We start from the raw sequence: 9,372 nt of genomic DNA on the forward strand, positions 1-9,372 counted from the left end.
TCCAAGCTTTGCCTCGTACTTCGGATCTTGTTTCAGGTTTATTGGACTTTGACTACTTCCACCTTTTTGGACTGCTTAGCTGTGTACGACCTCTTCCTGAAATAAAACCATTCTTCAGATCATACCCTCGCCTCGGAGTCCTTCTTTTGAAGAATGATGTATGCGCGTCTAATAAAGGAATAATTCCTACAAACAGAAATGTCTTGTTCTTGTTGCTCTGTTGTTTCTTGTTCTCTGTTTTATGTTCTGTATGTGGTACCAGGGCAGCGCCGACTGCAGGAGAAAAATTCCTTGTGTGTTCCATTAAAGATGATTCTGATTCTGAAAAAAGTGTACGTCAGATCTTTGGAGGGACTTTAACATAAAAATGATGACCAAAACTGTTCAGTTTACGTTTGTTTCCCGAAAGCTACAACAATACACTTTTTTCCTGTGATCGGCATTACTGAGTTTTGTGTAAGTGACATAAGTGCCAGATTTTACAGTTTGGGAGGGGGCGGGTCGTCAAACGTGACTAAGAATTGGACGCTTTGGGATACCGTATTGGATCGGTCTGAACGCTTTGGATCGCTCCCAGGGCCGTGAAGGAAAAAGGCATTTGCCCCAGTTGACGGTGTCGAGGGGAAGAACTAAAGAAATGACAATAAGAGCGTCCTTGACGACGAGCCAGTACATGAAGAACCCGGCTCGTCACGCGCGATACCGGCAACGTGCGAGGATCTAATTTGCGCTTTGCAGCATCTGTTGCCCTCACTTCCTCCTCCTTATCCCACCGTGACAGGTCTTAAGCTCCTTGCTCACGTCAAGGCTTCCATGTGATCTCTGATCGCAAGAGTCACGTCGTTTGAAAAAAAAAAAATAACCAAATAAATAAATATTGTTGGGGTTTTTTTTGTTTTTTTTGCCTGATGTGCTGGTTCTCCGGCATGCACACGTCGCAAAAGCCAGATGGCGAGCGTCGCCATGGCAACGCGCGCGGCAAGCCGTCGGCGCTTAAGGGCACGGGGCTGAGATGCATAAACGAAAATAAGATGACAAATTGTTGTCGGCAAAGTCCGACAGTTGTGGCTTTGGGGGTTTGTCTACTTTTTGTGCGTCTGAAGTTGATGTTGTGACCGCAAACTTGGCTACTTCTTTCTCTACTCCTTGGGGAGTACGCTCAGGTGGTGTGCAATAAAACTAGCTTACATAGCTACACACACATACATATACATATATATATATATATATATATATATATATATATATATATACATATAGAGACCCCCCCCCCCAAAGAAATAGTTTTTCCCTGCAGGTATTTAAAAATGTAATTCTGATCCCCAAAATGAAAATACTTGACCTAAACAAACAAAAACAAAAAATGAAAAGCCTAAGGCCCAAAACTGAAACACTGGAATAAGTTGTGCAATTATTGGTAAAATTGCATTCGTGGGTATGACTGTAGGGCTTCTAACTTATAAGAATTCACTTCAAAACTACTCTCGTGGGACAGTTTTTGCAGCGTATTGTGCGACAGGATAAAAATAATTAGTGTTCAACTGTGCAACAATCATCATTCCGCAATAGTAATCGTGACAATATTATGGCTTCAATAGTTATTTGAATGTATTTCTTGGGTTTGGGTCTGTTCTTGTCCAACTCTAACTGCCCTGAACAGTTAACTAAAAAATTAATGGCTGACCCATTGTTAAACTATTTGCGTCTATTGATCGCTAACACAACAGAGCTAGCTAGTAGCTGCTAATGCAAACAAACCTCATTTGTGATCGACAAATTACTACCTTGCTACCTTTCCGGCGAGGGCACGGGATGAATACAAAAACACAAAAACTTCAACTTCTACCACGATCGTTCCGCAGCGTTCTTTTGTTTCTCTTACCGGAAATCTCACGTATTAGCAAAGTATAGAACACAAAAAAATCGGTGATCCCCTTTTCAATCTCGAGCATGAATAAAAAATAGATTGAACGGAGATTGTCAATATACCTCACAGCACTAGTTAGGTCTGGTCTGGACTGCTTGTCAAAATAAGCAAGAACTTCCCTGGAAAAGACGTTGCTTGGATGGCAGCATGTTTTCTTCTAAAACCTGTATGTATCTTTTCACAGATGTGGCAGTTACCCGCGCCTCCAAAACATCACAAATGCTGGCGTTTGAACTTTGCGCTGACAAGCACCCAGGTGGTCCTTCTCTTTGGACTCACATATCTCAAATCATTTTTCCCAAATGAAATGAATGGAAATGCATTTAATCTGTTCCTGCCAAAACACTAACAATGTTTTGAACATTTTGCACAAGAAAGTTTGCACTCAACAGTATTACACTGAATCAAAACAAAGTAATATGATCGCCCTATATAATAAGCAAACGGGTAAAATGTGAGTACAAAATATGAATTATGTTTTTGTCCCGCCTTCTGCAGTGCCTACTGAGGGTTAGCAAAATAGCTTAACGGCACATTACCGCGACACACTGATATGGCAACGAAACCAATGTCAATTGATTGCGGCTGGATGTTGTGAAGATTTCTGCTTCCACCTGGTGGTGGAACTCAGTAGCATCCACAAGACAAAAAAAAAAAATAATAATCCGGCATATGCTAGTTTGTATCTCGAAAAAGTTGCCAGTCAGTTTTCTCATTTCTCACCACTGTATAGAAAATTGTAAATATTTTGTCAATGACTCGCAGTTTGTCACCCTTTGCATTGAGGCTCACGAGTTGTCCTGGAAATATTGGTCAATCAAAATAGCGGTAAATCACTTTTTTTTCCCCCGATTGGGCACGGCTATGGCCTCCCCCCTCATTTCCTGTTCCTTGACCCCAAGACGCCACAAGATGGTGCCAATGCAAAATTTTCCCCACTAGACATGGTTTTGGCCTGAGCACAAAAAAAGCGTGACTAGGTAAGCCGTCGTCGCCACTATTTACGGCCTGTTTTTGTTGTATTTCTCGCCTTTATTCCTCTATTTGCTCCAGTTTTCACCATTTTATCGTCCGACGCTCGGGCTCTTCGGTCTTCCGGGCTGTCCGATGCCGCAGCTCCCCCCCCCGGGCCTGCGCCGCGCAGAAGCGGACCTGCATCCTAAAGCTTTTCGCCCTTCCCTCCCTCCCTCTCTATCCTCTTCCTCATTGCAGTCTTCTCACGTTCCCCCCCGCCACCTCCTCATCATCATCCTCCCTGCCTCCCTCGTCCGCCTCCACAGGAGAGAGAGAGAGAGAGAGAGAGAGAGAAAAAGAGAGAAAGAGGAAAGGAGAGGGAGGCATGCAGGAGAGTGTGGCTGAACGTGAACGACATGTCGACAGACAGCCTGTAAAAGTCTTCTCTCGGTTGTTCCTTGATTCTTTGGTGGAGGACTGAGTGAGTATTTCCCGTTTGCTTTCTGATCATATATTTTTTGAAGCTGTCGTGCGCGTTGTGTGTATTGCGTGAATGTTCGAGACAACGTGGGGGGGGGGAATTGGATGGCAAAGGATTTCCATCGGTCGTCTGCTAAACGTGCGTTAATGGGTTCTCCTAATAACCTAATGACTTGGTTGTCATGCCATTGTATACTGTACGTTGGCTAATTGGTTTTTCTTTTAATGCGAGATGATGAGAGGGATAACTCCCCCCCCCTTCCTCCCCCTCTCAATGGCATTGATCAGGGATGGTGAGGGTGGAGATGGGGGGGGGGGGGGCTGGAGGGAGAGAGCGGGGGTTGCTTGTTGATGCCTGATAGTGCAGTTGCGCGTTTGGAGTATGCAGAAGCCGACCGCCAGGCTACTCTGACGGACAAGAGAGGACGAGGGGGGGGGGGGGGATTCGGGGTTGGGGGGGGGGGGGGGGGAGAAATGCGTGCGTGTGGGGTGAGGTAGACACCGGAGTTATGTGACAGGAATAATATGCCGGCGGAATAACCGAAGTGGCCGTCATTTCCCGAGCGCGCTTGCGTCAGTCCTCGGGAGAGAGGGACGACACTACGGCAAAAGACCAACGGGGACTTTAAAAGAGAGCTCGGCAAGCGTTCCGGTTTGTCAAAAACTCCCCGGAGCAACTTGACCCACCGCAGGGATTCCCAAAATTGTGGTGCGCCAGTGGCACACGGTGCGCTTTTCCCCGCAGAAAAAGCCATTTATGCTGCTTAAAACAAACAAAATCGCAGTCAGGAATGAATTAAGGAAACCTTAATTTTTGATTTTCCAAACAAAATGTAGCAATTTTTTTTAAATAAATACAAAGTTTTTGTCATTTTCCCTCTCAAAAAACACTTACTCAAAAATAAAGAAAGCTCAGGAAAAAATGAATGAAATTTGAAATTTGGAAAAACTATGAAATTCGGGTACACATTATTAAAAAAGCATTTTTCTCTTAAACACATTTTTAAAAGGACAATTTTGCTTTAGCTTTTCCAAACAAGGTCCACTGTGCAAGCCGCTTATCCTCACAAGGGTCGCGGGAGCCTATCCAAGCTAACTCTGGGGCAAAAGGCGGACTACATCGTGAACTGGTCACCAGTCAGTTGCGCGGCACACATCAAGACCCTCACTGAGAGGGAATCGATCCCACGGTGTCTGCGCCAAAGACGGGCGTGTGTACCACTACACCATCAGTGACTTGCTTTTCCAAACATTCCAAACATTTTGGGTTATGAGCACCGTATTTTCCGCACCGGATTATAAAGCGCACCTCCAATGAATGGCATATTTTAAAACTGTTTCCACCAGATTACAAGGCGCATAGTTTGAACGCTACAGTAGAGGCTGGGGTTACGTTACGCATCCACTAGATGGAGCTGCACTAAAGGCTCAATATTGATCCACATATAAGGTGCACCCGACTATAAGGCGCACATGTCAGCCTTTGAGAAAATTAAAGCCTTTTAGATGCGCCTTATAATACGGTATTTGTGGCGCTTGAACTAAATGTCCAGATACACACAATTCCTATATTTAGTATTAACATCTTAATTTTTTTTCTTTTAAGAAAGATTGCGTTAGCCTCAAGAGTGAAGCACATTAAGTATATGTATTTGGCTGGCCTGTGATACAAGCATGTGAAAATATTTGATCAAAAAATGTAAACCACGCAAGTGTATCAACAAATGCAAAAAAAAAAAAACTGCTTGAGAAGCTCATATTTTTTTTATGTATTTAAAGCAACCATAAAGTCTTTGTTACCTGAATGCTAAGATACAATGGAAAGCTCCATAGGTATGTTGGCTAATAATTAGCATCAACAGTTCGTGGTGGGGTTGTTACCCTTTAGGCAATGGATATCTGAACACAAACTATGCTGCAGCACGTATTGACAGATCATAAAACAATAGTCACTGGCATGTATTCTTTATCATCTGCGACGAATGAATAATCTGTTGTACTGAGAAGATGAGAGAGGAGTCGCGTCTCCTGTACACGACATCTGCATGTTTGTCTCCATCACAATCCCGTCCGAATCGACGACAAAATAATCTCAATTCAACAAGTAGTGCGGGTGAAAAACTATAAATGCAGCCTGCTAAACGCGACGCCATCATCGACGGCTTTGTCTTCGTCGGGAAGTTGGCGCGTGTCTTAAAAAGTTTGGGAAATGCCGTTCCCCACCAGGGATTCCCAAACAGTGGTGTGTGGTCCACCCTCCCGGCGGTGCGCGAGATGAAAAGTTTAACGGTGGCCAACCAAAACATAACGCCTTTATCGCTTATAAACGGCAGAGAGGGGGTGCGCCAACTCTGCCGAGAAGGGGGTGCGTGGCTTGAAAAGATAATACCGTATTTGTGTGTACGTGCGAGGCTTCGGCGGCCCATCTAAAAGTCTGCCCGTGTTTGTGTGTCTTTGTGTGCGCATTCATGCTTTTACAGGATTTGCGGTGCGAGCTATGCTGCATTACAGCCATTTGTTACGAAAGCGCTCGCTCATCCGCACGCGGCTCGCTACCTGTGTCGGAGAGCTCGGCGACCTGCTGTTTTTTTGTGCGTTTTGACCTTTTTTTTTTTTTTGCTCGTGCATGCACACATACACACACAAACACACGCACACAGAACGCGCGAGAGTAAGTGTTGGGATGTAATCGATATCAGATTTCAGCCGCTACAATCCGAGAGTTCTCATCCTCCTGAGTGGCTGGGGGCCTCCGCTGACTTTGGACTCTTTGGCAATGTTCGCAGTACTAAGACGTTTCCCATTTTTTTACCCAATGTGACATTTATCCGACACTAGTAGTTGAAACAAAGAGAATTACATATTATGTGCTGAAAATAACTACACATTTTCACCTGTTGGAAATATGAAGCTCAACGCTAATAGGTTAATCGTCGCGGTCATCCCAACCATTTAAGCAACAGAATTCTGAAGACAAACGGTGGAGAAAAACACGTCGACTGACAATATCACAAGGCGTGCGTGTAACTGGGGTCAAGGTGTGCATAAGCACCGCAAATCTTAAAAATGAAAGTGGTTCAGATTCTAATTCAGAGATTCAGTGTCATTGCAATAAGTGCAACGTAAAAATATGGCACAGACAATTTAATACGAAAATAAAAAAATACAAAGCTCTAATAATACAGAAAAAAACACATTCAAGATAAAAAAATAAGTGAAACACATCACAGAAAAACAGATTGAGCAGATATTTACACAAGATGTGCTTGAAATTCAATACAGTACTGCACATTGTGAGTTTCCTTCCATCCATTTTCTTACCCGCTTATCCCCACGAGGGTCGCGGGGAGTGCCAGAGCCTATCCCAGCTGTCAACGGGCAGGAGGCTGGGTACGCCCTGAACTGGTCGCCAGCCAATCGCGGGGCACATCGAGACAAACAGCTGCACTCACAATCACACCTATGGGCAATTTAAAGTGTCCGATTAATGTTGCATGTTTTTGCGATGTGGGAGGAAACCGGAGCGCCCACCCGGCGAAAAGCCACGCAGGCACGGGGAGAACACGCAAACTCCACACAGACGATTTAGGATGGGATTGGCCTCACAGGTCTGAGGTCCCAGGTTCAATCCCTTTCATGTTCTCCCCGTGCCTGCGTGGGTTTTCTCCAGGCGCTTCGGTTTCCTCCCACATCCCCAAAACATGCAACATTAATTGGACACTCTAAATTGCCCCTAGGTGTAATTGTGAGTGCGACTGTTGTTTGTCTCCGTGTGCCTTGCGATTTGCTGGCAACCAGTTCGGGGTCTACCCCGCCTCCTGCTCGTTGACAGCTGGGATACGGTCCAGCACTCCCCGCGACCCTCATGGGGATAAGCGGCAAAGAAAATGGATGGATGGATTGTTTAGGGCTCTCACAGGAGTTAGTAAGAAGCTGTTACTGTGTGCCCGATGGTAGAAGCACAAAGAGGGAGTGGCCCGGATGGTCGGACTCCTTCAGGGTAGCGCTGGCTGTTCAAGGGTGTTCGTGAGCATTTTGGGGGGCGTTCTCTGTGTTGTCATTCGCAAACAACTCATCCATACGAGCAAACCTCTTTTGAGTGTACCTACGGAACGGAAGCACACCGTGAAGCGATTCCTTCTTTTCCCGCTTATACGAGCTCGGCTACGAGGCTTGCGGTACGCCACAAACGTGCCCGCAAACGTCGGTACTCGCGGGGGAAACCGGTGGCGGCGGGGCTGCGACGCTCCCCTAATGAATGATAGGATTCAAAATTGGAATGAATAACTTTTTGTTGTTGTTGTTGTTTACCTTATTTTGTGGATGACCTGGGAAGCCGTTCACCCACCCCCTCTTCTGTCCGGTCCTCGGTCCCCTCCTCCCTTCAGCCCTTGTCCCCCCCCCCTCCCCCCCGTCGTAATCATCTTCTGTGATTGCGCTTCCTCTCCCGGGCGCTGATATTTTCCAGCGCTACCTCCCGGACCGACGGCCCCGGCGCTAAGATTATTGCTGTATGATTACAGCCACCGCGCCATCAGGATCATTATTGCATTTCGCGTGACAGCCCTCGACGCCGTCTGCGAGCGTCGAGATGCTTTATCCAATTTAGATCTCATTAAGACTTGAGAGCAAAGATGCCCCCGCAAAGACTCGAGCATCTCCGCAGTGTTTTTGTGACCGTGACGGAGCACCTTTTTCCTGTTTGTTTTCCACTCCAGTCGGTAAAAGCGTCTCTCCAAGCGGGCGTCACTCAACCGCATCATTAGCACCACACGTATGTCGCTATTGGATCGTTCTAGAACCGAAGAGAATTTTTGCATGTATGCATTTTATTCTCTTGACGAGAGACAAACGTCCGTCACGATTCATATGAATCGCATAAATCCATCCGTCTATTTTCTGAGACACTTATCCTCACAAGGGCCGCGGGAGTGCGGGAGACAATCCTAGCTGTCATCGGGGAGGAGGCAGCCCTGAACCACACCTAGGGGCAATTTGGAGGCCCTGGAGAAAACTCCGTCCTCAGAACTGTGATTTCAAGGGTTCCATCGTGCTGCTCCACATAAAATGCGTGTCGAGGATTTCAGACAAAATTAGCTGATGCAGGCACATTACTAAATCTAGAAATATGGCCGCCATTTTTTTCCACACAAGATGTTTACATTAATGGGAATACCCTTCATTACCTTGTTTTTTAAACGTTTTAATTCGGCTGTGATTTTCTGTGATTCCGACAAAGATGAAAATGCACCTCGATTTCAAAATCAAAACGCACACGCTCATCGGATTTGTCCACGATAGAAACCAGCATGACCTTGATTTACTAATATTATTTTAGTTCTCTTTGAAGTTTGAAGCAATTCAGGCCGTGCAATTGCTCTCAGTTTGACCTGAAAAATGCATTTTTTTTTTTTTTAGCAGAGAACACTGAAAATTCTGAATAGCTTGTTTAAACATCACAATAAGAAACACATAATTATTATTACTTTTTTTTTCAACCAAAGAGTCAAGGTTTTCCTGATTAGTTTCCTCGGGATTTACATAAATCTTTGTGGAGAAAATATGGCACATTTTCAGCATGAAAAGCATTATAAAATCCTTAATCCTTATCAGATTCTAATAAAGTATGGCACACTTCATTAGTAAAACAATCCTCTATCAAATGACATCGTCAATTTCTCTATATACTGTGTACATTTCGTGACATAGATAGCTGATGCTAAATGGTTAGCAATCGCGATTAGCATTAGCGCGCTAGCGATTACCATTCTATGTAATAAAAAGAAAACTGGCAAACCACCATTTAGCTCGCACACAGGCGATGTTAAATGTACATTAAACATCTAATAATGTCTTTAAAAATCACTTACAGACTCCCCTTTGTCGTTTTTGGCAATGTTTTCCACTTGTGGCCTTGTGGTGGGTGCGTCTGCAATAAACATCCGTGTGAAACGTGGACGGTGGCGGTAACAAAATTCTGGCAGAATACAAAAAAATTATAAAAACATAAA

At 44.9% G+C, this 9,372-nt stretch overlaps 1 long non-coding RNA gene across 1 annotated transcript in view; it reads right to left on the bottom strand.

The window, feature by feature from the left end:
• LOC133513484 (uncharacterized) overlaps positions 1–9,372 on the bottom strand; it is an 83,829-nt gene that overhangs the window by 9,777 nt on the left and 64,680 nt on the right. The window contains exon 4 of the long non-coding RNA XR_009798505.1: positions 9,232–9,338. This is a non-coding gene — a long non-coding RNA (uncharacterized LOC133513484). The remainder of the gene's footprint in view (positions 1–9,231; positions 9,339–9,372) is intronic.

This window comes from Syngnathoides biaculeatus, chromosome 15, assembly GCF_019802595.1.
Source record: "Syngnathoides biaculeatus isolate LvHL_M chromosome 15, ASM1980259v1, whole genome shotgun sequence".
In the NCBI taxonomy this organism is placed as follows: domain Eukaryota; kingdom Metazoa; phylum Chordata; class Actinopteri; order Syngnathiformes; family Syngnathidae; genus Syngnathoides; species Syngnathoides biaculeatus.